The sequence below is a fragment of the Motacilla alba genome, chromosome 1A, assembly GCF_015832195.1.
Source record: "Motacilla alba alba isolate MOTALB_02 chromosome 1A, Motacilla_alba_V1.0_pri, whole genome shotgun sequence".
NCBI lineage: Eukaryota > Metazoa > Chordata > Aves > Passeriformes > Motacillidae > Motacilla > Motacilla alba.
Genome location: NC_052031.1, coordinates 31,468,334 through 31,491,813, shown reverse-complemented (window position 1 = coordinate 31,491,813; position 23,480 = coordinate 31,468,334).

Genomic DNA, 23,480 nt, shown 5'->3' with positions numbered 1-23,480 from the left:
ATGTAAGTGTATGTATTTCCTAAAATCTGATTTTTGTCACGTCTTACAAATTCTTGTCAATGTTGGCAGCATCATTGGCACAGGGGAACTCTGATCAGGTGTGCTTTAGAGATGTGGATGCCTCACTCTGCTCTTGATGCAGCTGTGCTGATGTGTGACGCTCCTCAGGAGCAACGTACTCAGCAAACTCTACTGGTGAATAAAAACCAGAGAGAGATCATTTCTGAGAATCATCTTGAGCTTCAGTAAAGACTAACATGGCTTTGTCAATAGTTATAATATTGTCACAAAATTTCACAACAGTACATTTTATTTTGAAATCTGTTGAAATTCAAATGTTGTCCAACAGTGCCAGCTTGTCTGATCCTTCTTTTTATTCCTTCAACTATTTTCTTTTAAAAAATATTTCTAATATATATGAAACTCAAGTGCCAGGAAATGATGTAAAAGGTAATCATTGAGTCATGGACTTTGTATCAGCTGATCAGATAATACAGAGAAAAGACACAGCAAAAATGGAGAGGAGGAGAGTGACAGAATTCTGGAAGAAAGAGCCCTCCTGATCCATCAGAGTGGAAAAATGAATACAATGGAGCTACACTCCCACATTTAAATAAAGCAGCTAAAGCTGAGTGCTGCACAGCCATTTTGTCATTCAGTCCAGGAGAAATAAAACAGTAAAAGCAGCAAAGGAATCTAGTGAGAAATTCAGTGATGAGGAACTTTTCCTGGATTCCATAAAGCAGTTATCACAGTAGACAAGTTGAAGATCACTGTACTGTCATTAAGTTTGAATAAGGGCTGCCAAAAATCCACAGCTGGAAGCAGCAGTGGATATGCAGTAGAGGTCAAAATAGAGTTCAGAATTTCAGGCTAAAGGAAAAAAAACTCAAAAGTGACAGGAAGCCCGTAATGATGCCTCACATTTCCATCTTTTTAATCAAGCAGGAGTGTTGGTAGTTGAAAGAATGATGTTTTCCCAAGCAATCTTACTCTGTTTGAAAGAGGAAGATGTACTGGAACTAGGAGTCACTTGTCGTGTATCTGGGAGTGGGTTCTGAGCCAGAGAAGTAGTAGCTGAGGAGGTACGAGACCAAGCATAAATGAATTGCTATCAAATAGCAGATGGTCTTATGACAGTTTCAGACCAAAATCTTGGATTTTTATATTTCTCATTCTAAAGAGAAAATATAAATTGACATGCCGAAAGACTAATTTTTGTAACAGTGAATAAACTATGAGCAGGAAGGCCTGCAGCATTCCTATTCTTCAAAGGAGATGGATATGTGCAAATACAGATGTGTTTCAAAATTCAGTACATAATAAGGCTTTTAAACATTTAAAAGCCTTAACATTAGCTGGAGTCCTTTAAACATTAGCTGGAGCTCCTGTGACAGTGATAAAATTATATCAGGCTTGAATATAAAATTTAATTCAAATAATTAAGTCTTCCATCCTCCATTAAGCAAGGGAAGAAAAAAAAAATCCAGATTGAGAACAGGAACAATCGAGCCACAGTCAATGTCTGGAGCTTTTGCAACAGCAGGTGATTTATTAGGAATTTAAGGATTGTTTTGCAAAGAAGGGGGTAAAGGGAGAATTTGAAACCTAGATGCTTTTTTTCAATTTAAAAGAAGAAATCTCTGGTCTAAAGGAACATTGAGGAATGTGGTTATTGTGTTATTTAAATCTTTAAATTAAATTAAGTGATATTTAAAAATATAAATATTAAATGCAAACTGTTCTTGAATCAAAAAGAACTTCATGGTGTATATAAAGGGATGGATGCATAGCTCTTCTACAGGAGCAGTGAGCACTGGACTGGTGAAGGTCTCCCAGAAAGCCCTGATAGAAAGTCCCCCTCAAATTGCTGCTGTTGTAAGCCAGGCTCCCCAGCTCTGGCACTTAGGCTGCCACAAGAACACAAAGAGCCAGGAGCAGATGGCTGACAGTTTGCTAATATGACAATATCCATCCTGTAACTCCATGTGTGTGGCTGTATCCACTTTGACAAGATGGTACATCCCCCTGGAGATGTTATCACTGTTTCTGACTTATTCTGGCTGGTCAATACTGTGGCTAAGCTTTCTTTTTCCCTACTACTGAAAAGATTTAGAGTGCCATGATTTTCTTTAAAAATACAAAAAAACCAAACCAACAACAAAAAACTTATCTTATTACTTTTAGTAACAAAACTATTTTATAGAGTTATTACTTTCCATGACATTTTGCACATTTGTTTTCCTGCTCAAGTAAAAATATCCTAAAATGAATATTAACAGGAAAAAATCAAGGAGATAAGAGCTGGATGCACTGTTCTTAGCAAATGGGGAAGTTGAAAAGAGAACAATTAATCAAGACAGAATACATCTGATTTGGGTTTATATTTCATGTGTCTTATTTTCATGATACTTAATAGTGGGATTCTACCTGTAGAATACCATAAAGAAGGATATTAATTTCCATTTCAAATCGTAGAAAAAGGTTAAAGCAATGATGTTATGTGTCTGAAATATGCTTTGAGGGAAAGGAGAGTGAAGGGTTTGGTTCAACCAGTTGCATTTCGGTCTGTCACCTACCAGCCTGGGAGCCTTTGGATTGTGGTACTGGCAGCTGTACCACAGATGATGGGCATTCAGAGATAGAAGGAGCATCAACATTTATGGTGGTTATTTTTCAGGCAGTATGAGGATGTATCATTTACAAGTGTTGTAGAAAATCTTTTTTCATGCTATGAAAACACTGACCATATTCTAGTAGGCACTAGTCAGCCTTTGTTAGCCACCATTTTTATATTGAGAGGTTGTGACTGTTGAATATTCTACCATCACCTTTAAAACCCTGTGGAGGAGAGTGAAAGTGGATGTAAAAGTGGCAGCTGTTTAGACTAGAGACTTGCAACAGGAGGAAGCTGTATTTTAAAGCACCACCTTTTATATTTCTTGGAACAGTTGTATGTGCAACTATTACAATGATTTAGCATCGATGTAATCTTTTCCTGCAGTCACTGCATAACACAGTCTCTTTCTGTGAATTATGCACATTAAAAATCAGTTTTCTCCTAGGCTAGCTGTTGTTCCCTGTTTGGACATATTATTGCTGTATTTCCCTGAAATACATATGTCTTGACGCGAAAACTTCCCAAAGCTTTAGCAGACTGTGAAGAAGGCTTTGGTTAAAGACATTAATAGGTTTTTGGAACAAATGTATTAGATTTCTGAAAATTACACAAGAAAAGAATGTCAGAATTCAGCTTCAAAGCAACTAATATAGAGTATTTTAAAGGGAAATCACACTTAAGTACAATAATAAGATTTCTTTTTAAATTACATAATGGTTTGTTCGAGTAATTAAATATGCTCCTTTTGGGAAGCACTTGGGAGGTCAATAGAAGACCACACTCTTTTGTATATAATCATGTTTATATTTTCTGAATGTGCCTAAAGGAATAATTTTGTCACTTATGTATTTTAAATATTCAATATATGAAAATGCTTGTGTACTTCTGACTTAAAAAAGAAGACCGAAACTGTATGTAATGCAAAGTTTGTTCAGTATGTCCATCTTCTGTGTTTAATGAAATGTGAAATGATGTACTTGCATGATATCAGAATTACCACTAGGACTCTTTTTCTATGTGTCTGTGCACACCTGGGTGATTATGCATGTATATTGGTGCTAAAGAGAACAGAAACCTCACTTCCAGGCTTCCACTTGTTTGTTCTACAGAGGTATAGACCAATGAATTTTGGTTTCCATCTATGACAAGATGTGTCATTGTTTTAAGCTTAGCTGTCATTGTTTTAAGCAGCTGTGTGGGGATGAAGCCCCACACAGCTGCTCCCTCTACCCTACCCTCTCTTCCCCTGCTACCCCTGGTAGAATGGGGAGGGGAATCAAAATAAGACTTGAATGTATATAAGAACAATTTAATGATTAAAAAATAAAGTAGGATAAAACAAGACTGGTAAGTTATAATAACAATGGTATTGAAAAGGGAAAAAACCCAGTGATGCTCAATGCAATTGCTCACCACCCACTGACCAGATCAACAGTTCCCCTCCTGAACCAGATCAACTGCCCTTTGTGGGTAACTCCCCCTCAGTTTATATACAGAGCATGACCTTCTATATCGTGGAATATCCCTTTGGTCAGTTCCCTTTGGGTCACCTGTCACAGCTATGCTCACTCCCAGTTTCCATTGTGTACGTCCTCACTGGCAGAGCATGAGACAAGAAAAATTTACTTGATTTAGGATAAACACAACTTATCAAGAAACCAAATCCTCAGTGTATTATCAATATCATTCTTACTCTGAATCCAAAACACAGAAACACAGCACTGTAACACCTCCTGAGAAAAAAAATTACTGAGCCTGACAGTTCCGGTGTTCCCATTTTCTTGTCTCTGGTAGGTACTGCCTCAGGATCCTCCGGTTAATGAGGTAATGAAATATATTTATTCTTTGCATTTCAGCTGTGTTTTGTGGTTGTTCTGGCTGCCTGCATCGACTCACATATCCTTATAAGTTTATATACTTGTTAATCATTTCAGTACTTGCTGAGTAAATAGCACAAACCTCTGAAAGAAGAAGCTTAGTTCAATTTTTATCAAACAAAAGAAGAAATGTTAGAGGTTTAAAAACCTGGGGGATTGAAAGACATTTTTTTATCACTGAGTTTCTTGGGCAGAGCAGAGTACAAAACCAATGCTTCTTGTGAGTGTAAAACTCATTGTTCTTGGGATGTTTCTCAAAATATTTGGTTTACAAAATTGCAAATTTAAATCTGGGTCAGATAGAAATTTGAATATTATGGAAAGTCAAGTACTGCAGCTTGGGCTGGGTATTAACTTTATTAAGAAAATAAAGAAATTTGAAAAAAATTCTGAATTTCTCATTTTATTTTTTCCACTGCTTCTGTGTCTATCAGTACTTCACAGATTTGAAACAAGATGGAGATATCATACATGCATTCTATTAGGAAGGATCTTTAAATTTCTTTCATGCCCATCATGACTTGGAGTACATTTACAAAAGCAGTTTTAGGCTTGAGAAAATATATTGTAGTACTTCTAGTCTGTAGAGTACTCACCGAAACTTCTCAAATTCTTTTTTAAAAACATGAATGCACATGGTCTATTCTAGCAAATTGACAGTAATGTGGGTTGAATTTTTATTCATTATTATTTTTAATTTATTGCTTGCTTTTGCTAAAAGGACAATATTAGGGACAAAACTAATGATACATATTATTCCCTCATAAACGAATGAAAGTATAAAATGATGTTATCAAAGATGGAGAGCTGGCACAGAGAACAGGCCTGGGGAAGCTAAACTCAGAAAAGAAGCCAGAAGGGATTTTGCAAACAGAAAGATGGTTTTATGAAGGGTTTTTAGGAAACTCTGACTTAACCAAGGTTATTGTAGCTATCCATCTTCATTACTACCATTGCAGCCTTCCCTTTCTTCATTCAGACATTCAAAAGCTGGTCCTGAGCCACTCTTCTGGTTGTATCAACATCCACATTATTTCAGTTTCTGACTTCATGAAACATATATCTTAAAGTGACAGCAAAGTGGCCATGGCTGCAGTCTGTTATTGCACATAGTTTCCTGTGAAGTCTATTACAATGCCATAAGCTCCTGACCATCCTCACCTGGCTTGGTATTAGGAAGTTTGTGCCTCTTTTTTTCACTCTCTTTCCTAAAAAGGCTCTTCTAATAAAAGCTGTGTCTGCAGCGTTCCCTTCTCTGTGGTGGGCTCATTCTCTTGCTTCATAAGCAAAAAATGAGAACAAGTTTTCTCTATTCAACTTTGGTGATTTCTCTTTTCTTTTTACTGCAGAGAAAATGGAAAGGAAACAATGCACAAAAAGAGGGAAACAAGACATCATGGGATGCACTTGGCAAAGCATCACTCATCCCCAGCAGCTGTGTGCAATTGTACTAAAGATGCCATCAGCTTCATAAAAAAAAAAAAATTTTCCTTGTTGCCAGCTGAAATTCACTTATGGGGAAAGTAACTGAAAGAAACTGACAATAACAGTCATTTAGCACACGGAGCAAATTTGTAGGGGACACAGTTTTGGCAAACAGGACATCTCACTATCAGTTGTCTGGAAAATTGTTGCCAGGTGGTAAAAGGCTTTATATCAATTGGGGTTTTGTTGGCTTTTTTGGGGTGTGGTTGGGTTGTTTTTTTTTTTTCCCCTCATTTGTTAGGTTGTTTGTTAGGTAGTTTTGAGTAGGTTTTTCTTCCTTTTTTCCAAAAATCTTATGTTACAGGGTCCTCTTTGGGGTGTTAAAAATGTGATTTTTTTATAGAGAGAAACTTATGTGTACGCCAAACCCTGTTTGAATTTGCATGGGTTTCATAACCAGCATTTCTGTAATTTGATGCTTCTTTGTGTGCAAGGGATGGTAGACTTGCCAGGACATATATGAAAGATTTGATACATATGTGTTTTGGAAACAGCTCTTTGCAATATGGGAAATTAAAAGCATAAGAAAGTAATTGGATCCAGTAATTTTTCTTTTATTGTTTAAACTTTTTTCTTGCTCACTAGGGCCTTATAATTGAGAAGTAAATTTAGGAGTGAGAATTTAAGAGGACTAGGAATGAACATTCATTTTATTTGAGCAAAATGAGCAAATCCATTTTGTTTAGTTTTACAGCCCATTGTGTCATTTGTGACACCACATAGTGATTTCAATGGGAATGCAGGTGCCCAAGATGGATTCACATTTTTAAGCACTGCTGACTTGGATTTTCTGCAACTCTTTCTCTTTGGAGACAGAAATATAAGTTACTTAGACAAAAGAATTCTTAAGGAAATACTTTGTTTCTATCAGTTTTGCTCTAGGAAGAAATTTCATGTTGTAACCGTCTTAACATATGAAGTTCTTTGAAGTTTTGAAAGCTTTTTAGAACATAATTACAAGACCATGTTTGGGTAAATGATTTCTGTATTAGATTTTGTCTGGATTCATGAGACTGCACAGTGTATTTGCTGCACTAAAAGCTGCTTTTCACTCTAGAAACATTCATGTGCCAGCTTGACTGGGACGGATTCGTCAACCTGGTCTTTCAGTAACGAGTTTGAAAGTTATTTGATTCACTGTGTCCTAAAGCATAGACAGCATGATACCCTTGAGTGTTTCATACTATTCTGAGGAATGTAGATATTATATTCCTTCCTGCATATGTTACTCTTGTCTACTGATACCACTTGTTCTCTATCTCTTGTCTATATATTCTTATTTTTTTTCTTGTTCTCACAGGAAGTTAACACTAACAAGCAGCATACTCTATGCTTAGGGAAGCATTAGAAGAATTAGCCGCAGTAGCAATGTACAAGAAAGCTCAGGGCCAGAAAATGCCTTTACATTACTAACATAAAAAGTAATTTAAAAGAAGACTGAGTAAATTTTTTTTCATTATTTAACTGAATTATGATTATAAAATCAGGCTCATATTTCTTCTTGGATAATTTAGTGAAGAGGGGGGATCCTTAGCACCTGAATCTAGAACAGAATGGTCTCTGTGTTGGAATCACACACTTCAGCCACTTTGTGCTGGGGACATACTTTTGCACAGAAATCTCCTCTGTCTTTCTTACCATAATGAAGTGCCTGCTCAGCTAGAGCAATACAGATCTTTATATATTTTTGTACTCAGCAAAATCTGGAGAGAGATATATTATTAAGTGCAAAGCCATTGGGTCTCAACCCTGACCTGAACATAAATATTTTGCTAGTATATAACACCACCACAACATAAGTTGTACCACTAGTTGTACAACTAGGATTAATTAAATGGGTCATTAATATTCCTTAAGAGGGGACAATCACCTTCTTATGCAGGGCAGACTGTGAACCTTTACTCACTCTGATGTACTCTGATGAGTACTTTCTAACATTATTGACTTCTGTGAATAATTGCGTAGGTAGAGGTTTTTGGGTCCAGCATTTAAGATGTATTAATTGCTTTTAGTTTCACTTCTGCCAACTGGAACTGAGATCCCAAATATTATAGAGAGGATGTTTAATGATTGGCCCTTGCCCTTTTGTAGTTGCTTTAACTACTCTTTTTAAGGAGAAGCATATACTGTTTTAATTTACTACAAAATATCCTTGTCATGTAATTATAACATTTGTGCAGAAAAAAAGGACCAAGTTTATGAAGGAGAATAATTTATATACTTGGAACAATACTTAGAATTAGTATAAGTGCTGAACTGTAACTCTAGTCAGAATTACAGAATAACAGCAAAATTCACAAATCTTTGACAATTTTTACATGAAAACCTTTCTTCATAGGTTTATAAGCAACATGGTGTGGAAATCGTTATTTTTGCTTTCTTTAGGCTTTTTTGATAAATGCAAAAATTATTTTAAATTTCCATCTTTATGGCCTAAATACAGAAATTGCTTTTTAAAACAGCTTCCAAGATTTTTACTTTACGTTCTTCTGTGAAGCTTCAAATAAATTCCTTTTTTATTGGAAAAAAACCTCTGACACTGTTGGCTAAATTTTGGGTTTATTTCCAGATGTTAATTATCTAAAATGTCTAGATTTGTGCTCTTGATAATGTAAGTAATTATTTCTCATATTTTGGAGGGATATTTCTAAGGATATGTTCCATAATGTAGGAGCCATACCTATTTTCTTCAGGGACATATTTCCATGGTGTTATGCCTTGTGGTACAAATAAACATTTCTGAATTAACTTCCTTAGCTTACTGGTGGAAATTAGTTAAAAGGTGCCTTGGGTATGAGGTATGTCCCCTTACCAGAGATTTTTGGTGAGAGCTTTACAGAACAAACTTTCTGAAATTGAGGTGATTCTGGCAAAAAATGTAATAATAGAAGTTAAATATTTCTGGTGGATTCTGCTCAAATCAGATCTCAGACCATGGTGGGATGGGAAGGAGAAATCACATAGCAGGATCTGGGATAGCATCATAATGGCCAGAGCAGGGTAGTGGGCAACTGTCCTACCTATAGTTTCAAAAATGCAGTATTTTGTAACCAAAAATAAATGTCTACACATTTTAATGTCTGTGTGCTGGTACTATAGACAAACTGATGTCTCCACACTAGACTTTCACAAATGAAATTTTAATCTTATCTCTTATATGGTATTAAGTAGGACTTCATGTCTTGACCAAATCCTTCGTTTCAGACAGAAAGTCTGAAAAATTTAGAAAATTTTGATTGCTGAAGTAATCTATCATGATTGAGTCAGTTCTTTAATGTTGAAAGAATGAGTGCAGAATGGTTTCTTGTTCCTGGTCCTCAGAAAAACATATATTGACCCTGGTTTTCTGCCATTTAATTTGATCAGGATGGTGGAGAAAATTTAACAGTGTTACAATTGCACCTGTAGAGAATGGTTAAATCATAATAACACGATGCTGTCCTCTCAAATCACTTCAGTGTACTCTTCAGAAACACTTATCCAGAAGTTTTCAGTGCTTGATTATCCATACAACAATTTCATTATAGATGATAGACCTTCCTTGCAACAATTGTAAGTAAAAGGTTAATCTTCACTGGTGTTCTGCTTTGCCATATTTAGGATATTATCTTTATTTTCAGCTGAGCATAAAAGGAAGTGTGTCGGTATCTCTGTATACACACAGATGTATAGTTGCTGTAAAGATTGAGGTTCTAGAGTTGGCCACTGCCCTTGTTCTTGAGAGATGAATTGTCACATAGATCTGTTACAGCAGCACGGATTTCAGATCAGAGTTACCTCACCTTATGCTATAGATGTTGTTAGCATTTCATTTAGTACTTTGCCAAAAGTTACATTTGCCATGTTGACTTGAGCTATGCTCTCAGATATATCAGATGTTTGTATTAATACATTTAAAACTATCCATAACTAAATTATATATCTAAAGTTATATTTACAAATGTATATTGGGCAGCCTGATTCACAAATACAGACATACTCCAGTAGCTATCATTTGTCTTCTACCTTTCCTCTTTTCTTCCAAATCTAATGGATCCTGTTCTCCGTTAATAAGTAAATTTTTGGAATTACTACATTACAAGAAAAAAAATATGTTGACAAAATGTTGAATGCATTGTTGTGATGCCATCATAAAACTTATTCCTCATATATATTACCTTGTTTTATGAGAAAAGGGTCAATTTTAAAGATTCCCTGACAAAAAGTAAATAAATATTACTGGACAACTAGTAGTTAATCCTTGTGAAAGTGCAATGTTATCTCCTTCTTTTGCAGTTACTTAGATGATAGAAATATTTTGAGCTGTTCTCATTTTAACTTGAATAAATGACTAGCCTTAGAGGAATCGGTAAGCAAAAATGATGAAGACTGAACCATACTATAATGAAATAAGCATGTAAAGTTAAATAAATTTAAATAAATAAATAAGTAAATAAATAATAACAATAATAAATGACAATAACAATAATAATATTAATAAATAAAGAAGTAGTAAACATTTTGCATTCTCTTATCACTAAGATCTTCAATCCTTCTCTTCATTTCCCTGGTTTATCCAGAATTCCCTTAGGCAAAGAAAGATGTAATATCATTTATTTTATCAAGGAAAACATAAAGCTTGACGTCATTTATCTCCTTAAGAACTCACACTATTATGCTTCAGTGTTATACAGCTACAGTGGGTATATGCAGTACAGATAATGAGAATATTTTATGATATGTGACATTTGACATGCGTATTCATAATATTTTTTATAGGAAAGAAAATTTTAGCCTTTTCTCTCTTCCAGAGAGTTTGTGTCTGGATAGAAATTATGGCATGGCCCATTGTCCAGTACATGAAGAATAGTGATTTTGGGGTAAGCGCACAGAAGTTTTGTGATGCTTGACTGAAATATGCTTTTCTGCAAAATGTACCTATGGGGTGCCGTGGAGGAGGTATTTCATTGAAAGGGGAATTCACAAAAAACTGCAACCTGAAGAGAAATCCATAAATGCTGGTCAATGGGAGGTGAAAGAAGGAATTTACTGAGGACAGTATATTCCAGTAGGAGGGATGGTATAAAATTCATGTTTTCCTATGTACTTCTGGGACTAAGCTACTTAATGTTATAGTTAGGGATTAGAGAATTGAATCTCTTGCAGAGATGTGTGGTGGGATGTGACTATCTTAATGGCAACCCACAATTTTGCCATCAAGATATGCATCCGGAGAAGCAGGAGTTCCCTTCAAGTTTTGCTCTATGAATAATGTCTACATGATCTAACAGTGAGTTGTAGATTAAAACTACAGGAGGTCTTGGCTTGCCAAACTTTTATCCTACTCACTTTCTAACATGCAGAAAAACACTGGAACTATTTAAGTTTGCTATTGAAAACCACAAGACAGTTTCTTAAGTGTATATGTATTTTCTATTTATGGATGCAGAAGAAAACACAAGAATTAGTGTAAAGTGCTTTCTACATTGCAAGAAAAGGAATGGCAGATGTAATCACCAAAGACACAAGAATCCTAATGGTGTTGAAGAGAGGCCTGAGAGGAATCTTTGTTCTAAAGGGAGAGTGCTAGCAGAGATACAATGAACACTACATAAAATCGTACAGAGGTGGAAAATGATGTAAGGCAGAGAAATGTTAAAATGAAGATATGATAGGAAAAAGAATAAAGAAATAAGTATACAATAGTTTAAAATTGATATGCACAAACTCAATTTTGTTCTATAAAAAAAGTGGGGAAAGAAATTTAAAAAGTGCATGGCAGACTCAGGAGAACGACTGACTACAAGCTGAATCTTTAAAGGAAGGAAGTGAAGGAATGAGGGAACTAAGTAACTATAGTTAATTAATTGCAGGTAGATGTTTCAGTCCTAGATTAAGGAAATGGAATAATATACTGCCCTCTGCATACCAGCAAAATGATGTCACAGGATGTCTGAAAGAAAATACTTGCAATGTGAGTGAAGGATTCCCTCATACATCCCTGATATGAATAAAGACCATTTCTGGACCAAAAAAGGTCTTTTGTGCTAGGGGCAATGCAGGTGAAAAGAAACTATTAATGCAGTATCTAATGCACAATGTAAATGAGTATACAGATAATTTGGTAAACAAGCATTGTTCTTAGAGAGTTTATACACTGAAGCACATTAAAGTAGTAGTATAGTAAAAGAAAATTAACAGTGGCATTAAATAATATTAATTATCATTCTAATGTTAAAAAAATAGCTGTGGTCCAGTTGCAAATCTCTCATATACAGTTTTTTTTGGGTTTTTTTGTGATAGCAAAATCTATGCATGAAGCAGGCATTCAATAAAAAGTAGAAGCTTGAAGAAATGCCAGAAATTAATCAGTGAGATGTAGAATAAGAAAGGAGAGTGTAGCTGAAGTTCCAAGTGTGAGGATAAGTATTCTTTCTCCTTTATCACTTTACCTGTGTATTTGCTAGTTGCTATCAGGGATACTGGACAAATTAAAGAACTATTCAACAATAGTCAACATGATAAAACAGAAATGGAGACCATGAGTGAGAGCACAAGTTTTCTAAAGGAGAAAGGCTCAATTTTTTACACATAAATTAAGTAAACAGTTTCACTGCAAAAAGATGTTTGAAACTGTTGCTAAAAAATGTCTCCTCAGTTGGACAGTAGAGGTTGACATTTATGGAAGAAAGAGCTCAGGCCAAAAAATGCTTTTCTGTTGTCCTGCAAAAGCACATTCAGAGTTGCTGAATTGTAAAAAATAGCTCCTTCCTCCTTTGTTTCGAATATGCAAGAAATATTTGGTACTTTGACAAGGTAATAATAACAAGAAGCACAATGTGGGTTTCCACTGAAAAACAATGTAGGTTCTCTAGCAAAGCAACAGGAACTAATGAAAAGCACACAAGAGGATTTCTTCAAACAGAACTAATAATTAGACACTAATCAGGAACATATTTCATGTTTTTATTCACAGTTATGACCTTTGATCCCAAGATAGGTTCATAACACAGCTTGCTTTTCTGCTCTAAAGATATCACATAGCTTTTCAGGTCATTCAAAAATCACAGTGATAGGGACAAAGGGGATTAGCATAAACACGTGTGAGTCTGGTTTGACTCCCATTTCAATTGACTTGTTCTTTTATTTTAAATAAAACTCAGAAAATTAAAATTAAGTAAAGAAACAGAAAACTAATCCAGGAATATCTTGGGCATCCCAGTAGCTGTCTCATTCTCTGGGAAAGCAGGAGATGCATTTTCAACCCACTGCTCCAAACAGGGTCAATCCAAAAGATTTGAAGCGACCTCATCTCTCACCCGTGTGAGTACTCGGCTATAGAACAACTTTCTTTGTTGGAGCACAGTTAAAAGGAGCTGGGGAAAGCACAGCTCCGCAGATGTGGGGTCATACAGGCAAGAGAGCTGATGACTGCATTTGATTTTGGAGCCAAAATCCCTTTAATGATGCTGATCTTCTCTTCACAAGTGTTTGCCTCTTTTTCCCATCTCCTCTGTGGTCCGACTGGCTGATGCTATGGCAGCATTACTGACCTAACCTTTCAGCAGCTGCAGCTGCAGGACAGATAGCTGCTGCTGGTGGCCATTGCTAAACACTTAAGCAGTCTAAGCCATGTCTCCTGACAAGCTAAAGCAGCACTTCAGTGGATAGGTTCCTCCCATTTCTCTTATCCCTATCAGTTTGCTGTCTGTTATGTCTCCCTATGGAATTCATTATGTTGGTTATCAATACAGGTGAATAAACATGCAAGTTTACTATTCTCCATTTAACCTTACCAGAAGCTGACAATCTTCTTTAAAATTAGACAAGTGTCTTGCAGAAGGTTAATTTTGAAATGTCATGGGAATATAGGAAGGTTGTGTATGACTGAGAGCGTATTACGCAGAAAGTTTAACAGGAAGTGATAAAGGCAGCAAACAAAACAGTGAAACAAACTGGATTGGTGAGTACAAAATCTGATGGTTTGCCCTTTCTTCATACACTCATGGAAAAAACAAAAAATTAAGATTTTGTCCCAAAGTTTACAGCATGAATATATATATAACCTCAAATATAACCTATAACCTTTATATAACCTTAATCCTGAAAGTAGCTATGAAGATGTGATTTCTGCTTTAAAACATTTGACAGGATTTGTCCATCATTGGTGTATTGGTTGTATTTCAACTTGAGTTGAAAGCACTACAATAGTGCATCTCTTTGTTGTACCAACTCAGATTTTTTTTTGGTATTCTTGAGCATGTTTTCCAGTGCAAAATAAATGATCCTGTAATAGGGATTTTGACTCTTCCTTTGAAAGGATGTCTTCTGCTTAATAGTCTGGATATTTTGGTAGTTTTTAGGGTATTTAGCCCAGATTTTCTACACTAAGTTTTGTTTAGAAAGTCTAGGATAACTCAGGGGTACTAATATTTGTACCAGTCTTAGAAATCCTATGATTTTAGAAATCCCCCAAATTAACATCCAGTAGATAAGAGGAGAGGCAGTGGAAGAAAAAGGAAAATATTTATGATTATCAGTTATCTGCAGTGTCAGAGAATTAATGATTACAGATTCCTTTGAAACACTGCTGAGAAGAAGCAGTAGTCCTTTTTTTGCCATGTTTTGGCTGCAACCCTCTGGATCAGCAAATATGATCTGAGGTAGCAAATTCTACTTAATGCCTTTACAGAAAAGCATGGGGCATAAGCCAGGAAATAAAATGTAATACTGTAGGGATTAAAAGATCTAAGGATGAGAATACATTTACTTTCACAAGAGTATTAATATTCTGGAGCATAGTGAGAGATCTATGCACTTAGAATAAAATCCTGATCTAAGGAAAAGCAATAGCATACTTTAAGGTAGATTATTGAAGCCTCTTTTTTCTTAAGATAGGCCTTTTAATCTGTTTTCTTTTTGTTCATTGCTGCTAGGATTTTCAGACATGCAGTCAAGAGCCTGGAAGTGTCTTGTCATGCTGTCAGGCCTCAATAAATAGGTGTGAAAATATGAGTATAATTTTACTTAAAATGGTGGCAAATTTATTTAAAGTGTTTAAATATTTTTCTCACTGGTCTTCGTGATAGAAATAGTATGAAAATTTGTCTATATAAAGACAGTTTATGAACTATATATGTTATAATAGAATTTCTTAGTTTGCATTCCCTTATTGGGTCATGTTCAGGATAGGCAAGTCATATGCTATATTTATGCTTATAATTCTATTTACATGCCTGAGAAATGCACTTTAAATTGGTACGTGATCCCATTCTAGTTTGAATTTTTTCATGATAGATGATTTTTTTTTCCCTCAGTGTTTCACAGTAATATTACATTTGTTCATTTCATGCCAGGTACTCATGATAGAAAAAAAGCAGTGAAGTTCAGATCCTCTTGGGGATACTTCTGGAAGAATTGAACTGTGGATTTTGCCTTCAACTATGATGCAATTTCTATTCCAGGGAAATTAAATACCCCTACCCACTTCTACATGTGTTCACCAGTACTCAGTATTCAGTCACAGAAGAACTTCAATAGAAAAGGAGAAGGAAAAAAATCCAGATACATATCTAAGCCACTAATCTTAAGTATATTTGCAATTTTGTGGTGCAGTTAGATGCTCCTAGAATGGAGCCTGGCTGTGGCTTATAGGAAAGAACTGTTCCAAAGCAGTTAGTGTGCAATTTTCCTCACATAGCTCTGACAGTAAAAATCAGACCAAATTTCCTGCACTCTCAACCGGAAGACTTGAGACCAACTTTAAGTAAGGACTGGCAGTCATCTTTATGTGTTTGGTCACTCAGACAAGTGGAAAATGTTCAAATACTATTTCTAGATTTCCTAGTTGAAGTGCCATGTATTCCAGTGCATCTTTGTCAAGTCATTTTGTAGCACATTGTCTAAGAGAATGTGACGGATGCTATGCCTCAGAAACAGAAATAACTGACAGTGCCTAATCTAATCCATGAAAACATGACCTTCAGAAGATGTACTTTGAGATGTATGACATGTAATATTTTCACATACCCTTTTTTTTTAATTTCTGTTGACCTGACTGCAGACTTTTCTTAGGGGCTTGTCCCTCATGACAATGTATCTGGTGTCATTCTTTTTCAGAAATATCTTTCAATTTTCACAGTCTTTGAATCAGCATTTTAATATTTTTCCATGTTGCATTAACTTGAACAATTTGAGTATTTCAAAAATTTGGAAGTGGAATTCTTGATTTTTTCTTTGGAACTATAAAAGCTTAGATGTGGTAAACTAGGCTCATATAATCATTAAGATATGAATGTGTACTCTGCATACAGTTTTCTTTCATGCATACTTGTAAGTCCTTATATCTTTAAATAGTTCTTTAAAAATCTCAATGAGTGTGGTAAATCAATTCATAAGTTGTAAAAGCTTTCTAACGATTTGGCTTCAAAGGGAAACTAAATGAAAAGAGTCTTGGTTAATGTATTTGATTCCACAGTATTGTGCTTATCTATTAGCCTCTCAATATTTTGTAATCTTGAAAATGTAAGTTAACCTATGTGCTGTCACTTAATATAAAATTGTCAATAGCTATAGTAATCATAAAATGAGATAGTAAGCACACAAATAGTTCCTTCATTGTGGGTCCTTTAGTTTAGTCTTTGATAGAAGCTGGTCAGTGCAACTTATTAGTCACAAAAAGTTCAGTTATTCAGGATTTTATAATTATGAATAATAAAATTTAAAATTATAGAAAAAATTCCATTAAATAATGAAAAAATATACTAATATGTCTTTAGGACTTTAGTATAAGATTTTTAATCTGAACATCAGATAGTGTCAAGAAGCTGATAGCTTTCTATGGTGATAGCATATTATTTTGACAGTTGCACTGAAATACCACATTCAAGCACTAAGTGGACTGTAGTGGCTTTGTTGATCTTCCTGTGGGAGAATTATTTTGCTGCATTGCTATAATCTGCTATTGTACATTAGTTAGAACTAAGCCTTATGAAACATCACCCTGAAGGTCAAAAATAATTCTTTTATTTGTTTAAAACAAGTGTTTGAAGGGAGGAAAAGAGGTTTGCAAGCATACAGCTTTGTCTCCTGCAAATCCCATGGGAGTTCTCAACTGCTGACTCGTTATCTTAACATGTAACATAATAACCAATTACTGACAATGTGACCAGACCCATCAGACTCCGATTGAATTAACCTTATGAACTGGTTCAAGAGAAATGTAATCAATCCATTGCTAAATTAATTACTAATTTTAAAGTTATCATTAAATAATATGATTCCAAAATTGTCATAAATCGTGTGGTTAAGCATCAAATTAGGTTTCAAGAAAAGCAAAAGAGTAGCAAGTCCTATTCAAAGGGTTTCATTATATTCATTTGTTCAGAGCACTGAGAGGTCATAATTTTTACCTTGTATGGGTCCAAACCATATGAAAATTATTCATGTCACCGAAGGCCAGCAATAATTCCTTTAATTCCATGGCATATTAATGACCAACAACGAATGGGTCCCTTAAGTGTTCCATTTATTGTCTTAAATATGAAAATGTTTTAGAGATTAGAGGGGAAATTGTTTGAATTAATTAACTGAACTGATGCTCAAGGGAACCGGTACAAGATTTTCAGACAAAGGCTGAGAATTTACAATAATGACATTTCTTTCATGGTTATAAAATATAGTACCAGAGGGACTTTGAGGCACTCTTAACATTTTAGCTGATGTCTGTTGAGGGTTTGAGATTCCTCTGAAAGCATCAATTATAGCATGAAAGACATCACATGAAAATAGCCGTGAGGCCCACAAATTTCACCATTGAAATGGGATCGGATAACTGACACAATGAAAATTCAGAATGTAAATGGAAACTATTAAAGTAATAGGATCATTTATTAAAAAAATGTTTTTTTTCAGGAAAGGTAATGTGCAAAAGACAAGAAACACTACTGGCTTCAAAAAGAAAGCTACAGAATTTTGTTCTTAAGTTACTCCTGAGTGAATGTACTCTCCCAAAAGCAATGAGGAAACAGCCTCATGGATAGCAGAGACAGCCACCATCCAAGCTTGTGACAGGTCAGTGTGAACTCACAGCCCTTGACTGCTGCCTGCTATCTCTTCTTGGTTGTTCATGGATCAGCGATCTCCAAATATCCTGAACTGTGTCCTGCTTCTGTGATGTGAACTAACTAAAATATTGGCTGGCCTACACAGAGTGGTCTTTCAGCTGAAATTTCCAAAGGATAAGGGCTTCAGTACTCATGTAATCACACATGTAGTGCTTTTAAAAATGGAGTTTGCTGTGATAGTTTAGGGAAAAAAAAAAAAAAAAGAAACTTGAAGAGTGTAAAAAAAATGCCCACTGCTGCTCTTCATACATTTTTTACTCTTTTACATACATTTTCTTTTTACTTTTCCTGTATTCCACATAGGAATTTCTTATGCCCTCAGTTTGATCCATCCCACTATTAACAAAGACATTTCCTTTTCTAAGACAGCTCTAGCCAATGAGGCCTGCAGTGTCTCTCTAATATTTATTGGCACTAGCTCCTGAAGGTGGGCTGTGCTTGGTTTCTCAGGTCTGCTGAAAGTCCAGTCTCTTCTGAATTTAAAAGAAAGACAGCTAAAACCCAAAAAAACCTTTAAAATAAATTTATCTTCTCTGTGCTAACAGAACAGCTGAGAAAGCATGTTACAACAGAATCCGATTTTTACTGCAGAGGTCAATACATTGCAAATGGATTTTTCATGACTGGGTTTCTGATGACTAGTATAACCCAGGGAGCTATGTAGTTTAGTCTAATTTACACTGAAAAATGAAAACACTAATGAATAGGCACATCATAAAAATAAATGGAAATACCTCATCTCAATAAATACCATAAATTCACCAATATGATGTGGGAACAGAGAAGCATCCCAAATTTTGGTCACACCATATAATATCTAATTTATAGAAGAAACATTCTATCAGACATCTGCTCCTATTATCCTACAGATTTTAAGTTTTCACATATTTTTCTCTCTGTTTCAGAAAACTAAAATATAAATTATTCAGTTTAGAGTTGCTTGCATATTCAAAGCCATTGACTGTGAATGCTTATGAATATGATGTCTGCATGCACTCACAGAATAAATGGTGAGAAATACAGCTGATCATGTATGCACAGTGCTTATGCCATAGTGAGTTTAAATTGGGAATTTGTTTTGATCAGATTGTTAAATCTATTTGTAAAATACAATTTGATATATCAAACCACTTTGTTGCAAGAGAGAGGAAGAGAGAATCCAGAACTAAGCAGAAGAGAGCATCATCTCTAACAACTAACTTTTTCTTAGAAAATAGTATAGTCCACCAGTAAAGCAGATAAAGAAAGAATTTTAAAAAATAAATTATATAATACTATTATTACACTAATGTATCAATATGAACATTAAATATTTATACACATTAAATACTTTTGTGTATTAACAATTTCATTATTCTCTTACTTCAGTCTTTATGAAAAATTGCTGACAGATATCCATAGCAATGGGGGAGGCACATTGTAACCTCCTGGGTACATTATCTTCCAATAAAATACTGAAGAAGCAGCTCTTTTTACCCTATGAACTTTTTATTTTCATCAAGATTGCTTTGGTCTCATTTTTTGGTCCTATGGTCCTTGAAACTTTGAATATCTATGCAGAAACTTGAAGATCTATGCAGAAAATCTTGAAATTCCCTATGATTATCACTCAGGTATTACCCCTGAAATTCAGCATTCATTTGATTTCACAATGTATTTTTGCCAACTTGATTAAAACATATTCATAGAAGGGTCAGCTTTTACATAAAAATAAATTACTAGACTCAGTTTTGGAATTTTCTTTGCAAAAAGATTTTTCAGACTTTGTTTTTTATCCAATTTTATTTTTCCATAAACTTTTTTTTTTTCTTTTTTACTGTTAACTGGGACAATGAGATTTTAAATTTCTTTTTGAGGGTAAAAATATTGATCATTTCACTTCAGCCACAGTGAACCTTTAGAATTTCAATCAAATTGCTTTGAAACAAAAGTAAACATTTAACAGACTACAGTAAAATTACTCTCAGCTCAATGTTTCAGGTTTCTTTGCTTTCTCTAACAGGAAGCAGTACTTTCAATAGCTTACATGATATAAATTGCAGTTGGGAAGATCTCATTGATATCAAACATTAACAGATTTTTGAGATTGTGGTGGGTTGACCTTGGCCAGGTGCCCACCAAGCCATTCTATCACTTCCCCCAGCAGGATGCAGGATGGGGTGAGAGAAAATAAGGTGAAAACACTCCCTGCAGATCTAGATAAAGGCAACTTACAAAAGCAAAAGTGAAGGTCATGTGAGTGCAAGCAAAGGGAAAAAACTCAAAATATCTATTCTATGCTCCCCATCAACAAGTGATGTGTGTCTGCTTGCTGGGAAGCTGGACTTTACCACAAGTGGTTACTCCAGAAGGGAAATGTTGTAAATAATGAATGCACCCCCTTTCCTCCTCTTTTCTCTTACCTTTTATATCTGAGCAGGTGTCACACGATATGGACCATCTCTTTGGTCACTTTAGGTTGGCTATCCTGGTTATGTCCCGCGATTTTGTCACCCCTCTCCAACTGGTGATGGGGTAACACTGGAGGAGCAGGGCTGAGGCTGTGCCAGTGCTGGCCAGCTGTAGCCAGAGCACAGCTCTGTGCGCTACCAGCACCTTTCCAGCCACCCAGGCAAAGCACTGCGAGGCAGACCCAGCACAAAGGGCAGCTTAAAGATCATAATGTGTAAGTTTGAAAAAGCTGTGAGTAGGGTAGCTTTAACTTCTGAAATAAGAGCGTCTTAATAATACTCTGTCTCCTTAAAGAGTCAAATATTGTTCTCATGTTACACCAGCATGAATGTGGATTGTTACGGTAAATATGGCAAGGTTTATTTTTGTACACACAAGGTAGGGCATAACAGGCTTTCATATAGACTACTGTAGATTTGTTGATAAAATGTGGAAAGGCAGTTTTCAAATTTCTTATTTTTAATCTGTCTTCAAGACTCTTGCAACTGTGCAGTATCACAGTAACGCAGTTTAGACTGAAAACACGTTTTGACTGTTGGCAGGGTTGATTGAATGCATTTAAATTTCCAAGATACTGCTGTAATGCCTGGAAGCAAGCTATTAATGCAGTGACTCATGTTTTGATCTAGTTATGTTCATCCAGTTTCCAGCATATGTGACATGCATCGTACTTTAGTACCGAGAGAGAAAAAAAAAGGAAAAAAAAATAAATTCTATGACTCTGAGATCTTATTATGTAAAACACATACACACCCTGTGCAGGAAAACTAAGACCTTGAAACATTTATAAAACAGATGACAAATAAAATCCCCCAAAATCCCATAAAAACGAAAACCAACCAATTGGAGGAGTTGGGTTTCTTGTCATCTGCACCAAGCTTCAACAGATAGGGATTCTAACTTTCATAACTGAAAGTTAGACCTGTGAATGCTGTCATCCAAGCAACTGTGTAGCAGCTTCATCCCAATCTACTAAAATGTACTTTATAAGAAGTGGCAAAATATTTGATCATATTAAGCCTAAGACAAGTTTTCTTATCTTCCCAATGTTAGGTTTCTAATATTAATTTCCCTTGAATTATTCCAATGTGGTCTCCACCCCTACCTGTGTAGAATGAATTAATCCATTTAAGAAGCATCCATTTCTGAACAAAATATTTTGGACACAGCAATTGGGTTTTGCTCTCGAAAGCAGCAAAACCTGAGCTTCATGAACAGAAAAACCATTTCTGCCAGCAAATTTCCATATGTGTTTGTGTACATACATACAGATGCACATATATATAGTCAGTGAAAGTGCCACATATTTTCTTCAGTTTTTATGGGTTTTGATATATGTAAACTATTTCCAACCAGAGGAGACTGATCTGGGAAAAAAAAATTAGAAAATGTCGTATTGCTGATATTTTTTCCATGTGATAACATTGCCCATTTCAGAAACTCAAGATATGAAGGCTCTGGAACCACATTTGTGTAGGATTAACATTACCAAAATGGTAAAATACACCAAAAAATGTTGTTTATAGTGGAAACAATAAAAAAGTAAGCAAATAATTTACAGATGTTCCTCTTCACAGCATTACTTGCAGACTCGAGAAGTAAAAGATAAATCATGGTGTTCTTCTCAACCAGAAATTTAAGGTAAAATATTAGTCAAATTTTTGCACAACCACTTTTACTGTAAAATCACAGTTTTATCCAAATGGTAGTCTGCAAGAGATGTGAAAATACTGTGTCTGGGTCTAGAAAGTGCTAACTATTTGTTCTGGATTTACCTAATATAAAATATTCAAATAAATTAGCTTGACAGAAATGCATACAGGGATCTTCTGTGGTGATGGTATTTAAGCTATTAAAGTACTTCACTGGAAATTTAATATATTTTAGAATCCATATTTTAATTTTTTACATGTAAACGAGTATATACCGAGAAGCTGCTCAATATTGCATATACTGATTTTCTTTTGTAATAAGTTAGATTGCATACTGCATATCATGTTTGAAGTAATGTAATTAGAAGTGATGGAAATACCTTTTCTCCTTTTAATATACCTATTTTTAAAAAATGTAATTAATAGAAGACCATGTTAAAGATAATTTTTAATGTGTCTTCTGTGTAGATTTTCAATGCTCTTCTTTCCTTAAATAATCATCTATTAAGCTTTATGGGTTGCAGCAGAAATTTCACAGATCCACTCTGAGAATTGTTAACCTGTTTTTTAATCCTGTATCTTTCCAATAGACAAGAATAGTGCTGGGTTTTTTTCTTGGCTAATCCAATTACATCCTGGCAAATTTACAGAAGATAAAGGGTCAAATTATTATTTAAAATGCTTTGTAGTGTGACTTTCAGGAAACAGTTTTATTCCCTGTTACAGCAGAGAAGTTAAAATGATCCTTGTTTGAATGCGGCTTTGAATGTCACCTAAAAGCTGAAAACTGCTGTTAGGGTTTCACCTTCAGTTAATTTTTCATTTAAAGTGCAGCACTCACACAAGTCTACGTTTCTTAGTAGATGCCATTTTCTGGCAGTAAAATAAGGAAATCAGACATCACTTATACTTGAAAATGGAATCTAATGGAAATCGAACCACTCCACAAAATCCATTTGGTGCTTATTTATAGAGTTGGCTATGAGGTTATTGAAAATAAGGTTAGGAAAATAGGGTTTTCTCACTGCCCTCAAATGTAAACTGAATGAGTATTTGCCAGTCCAACCACATATCTCTAGTTGCAACTATATTTTGAACATGCTAGATAAGGGCTCATAATTTATAATAACACCGTATGTCTCCCGAACGTCTGGTTGGTACTTGGGAAAAAGCAGACTTGGTGTTTGTTTTCTTATTTGCTTGATTTGGGCTTGATGAGTATGAAAATCTGCCAAGTGTGAGTCATTTGCCAGGATCTTGGGACATTCCCTACTCACCAAGCTGTAGCTGG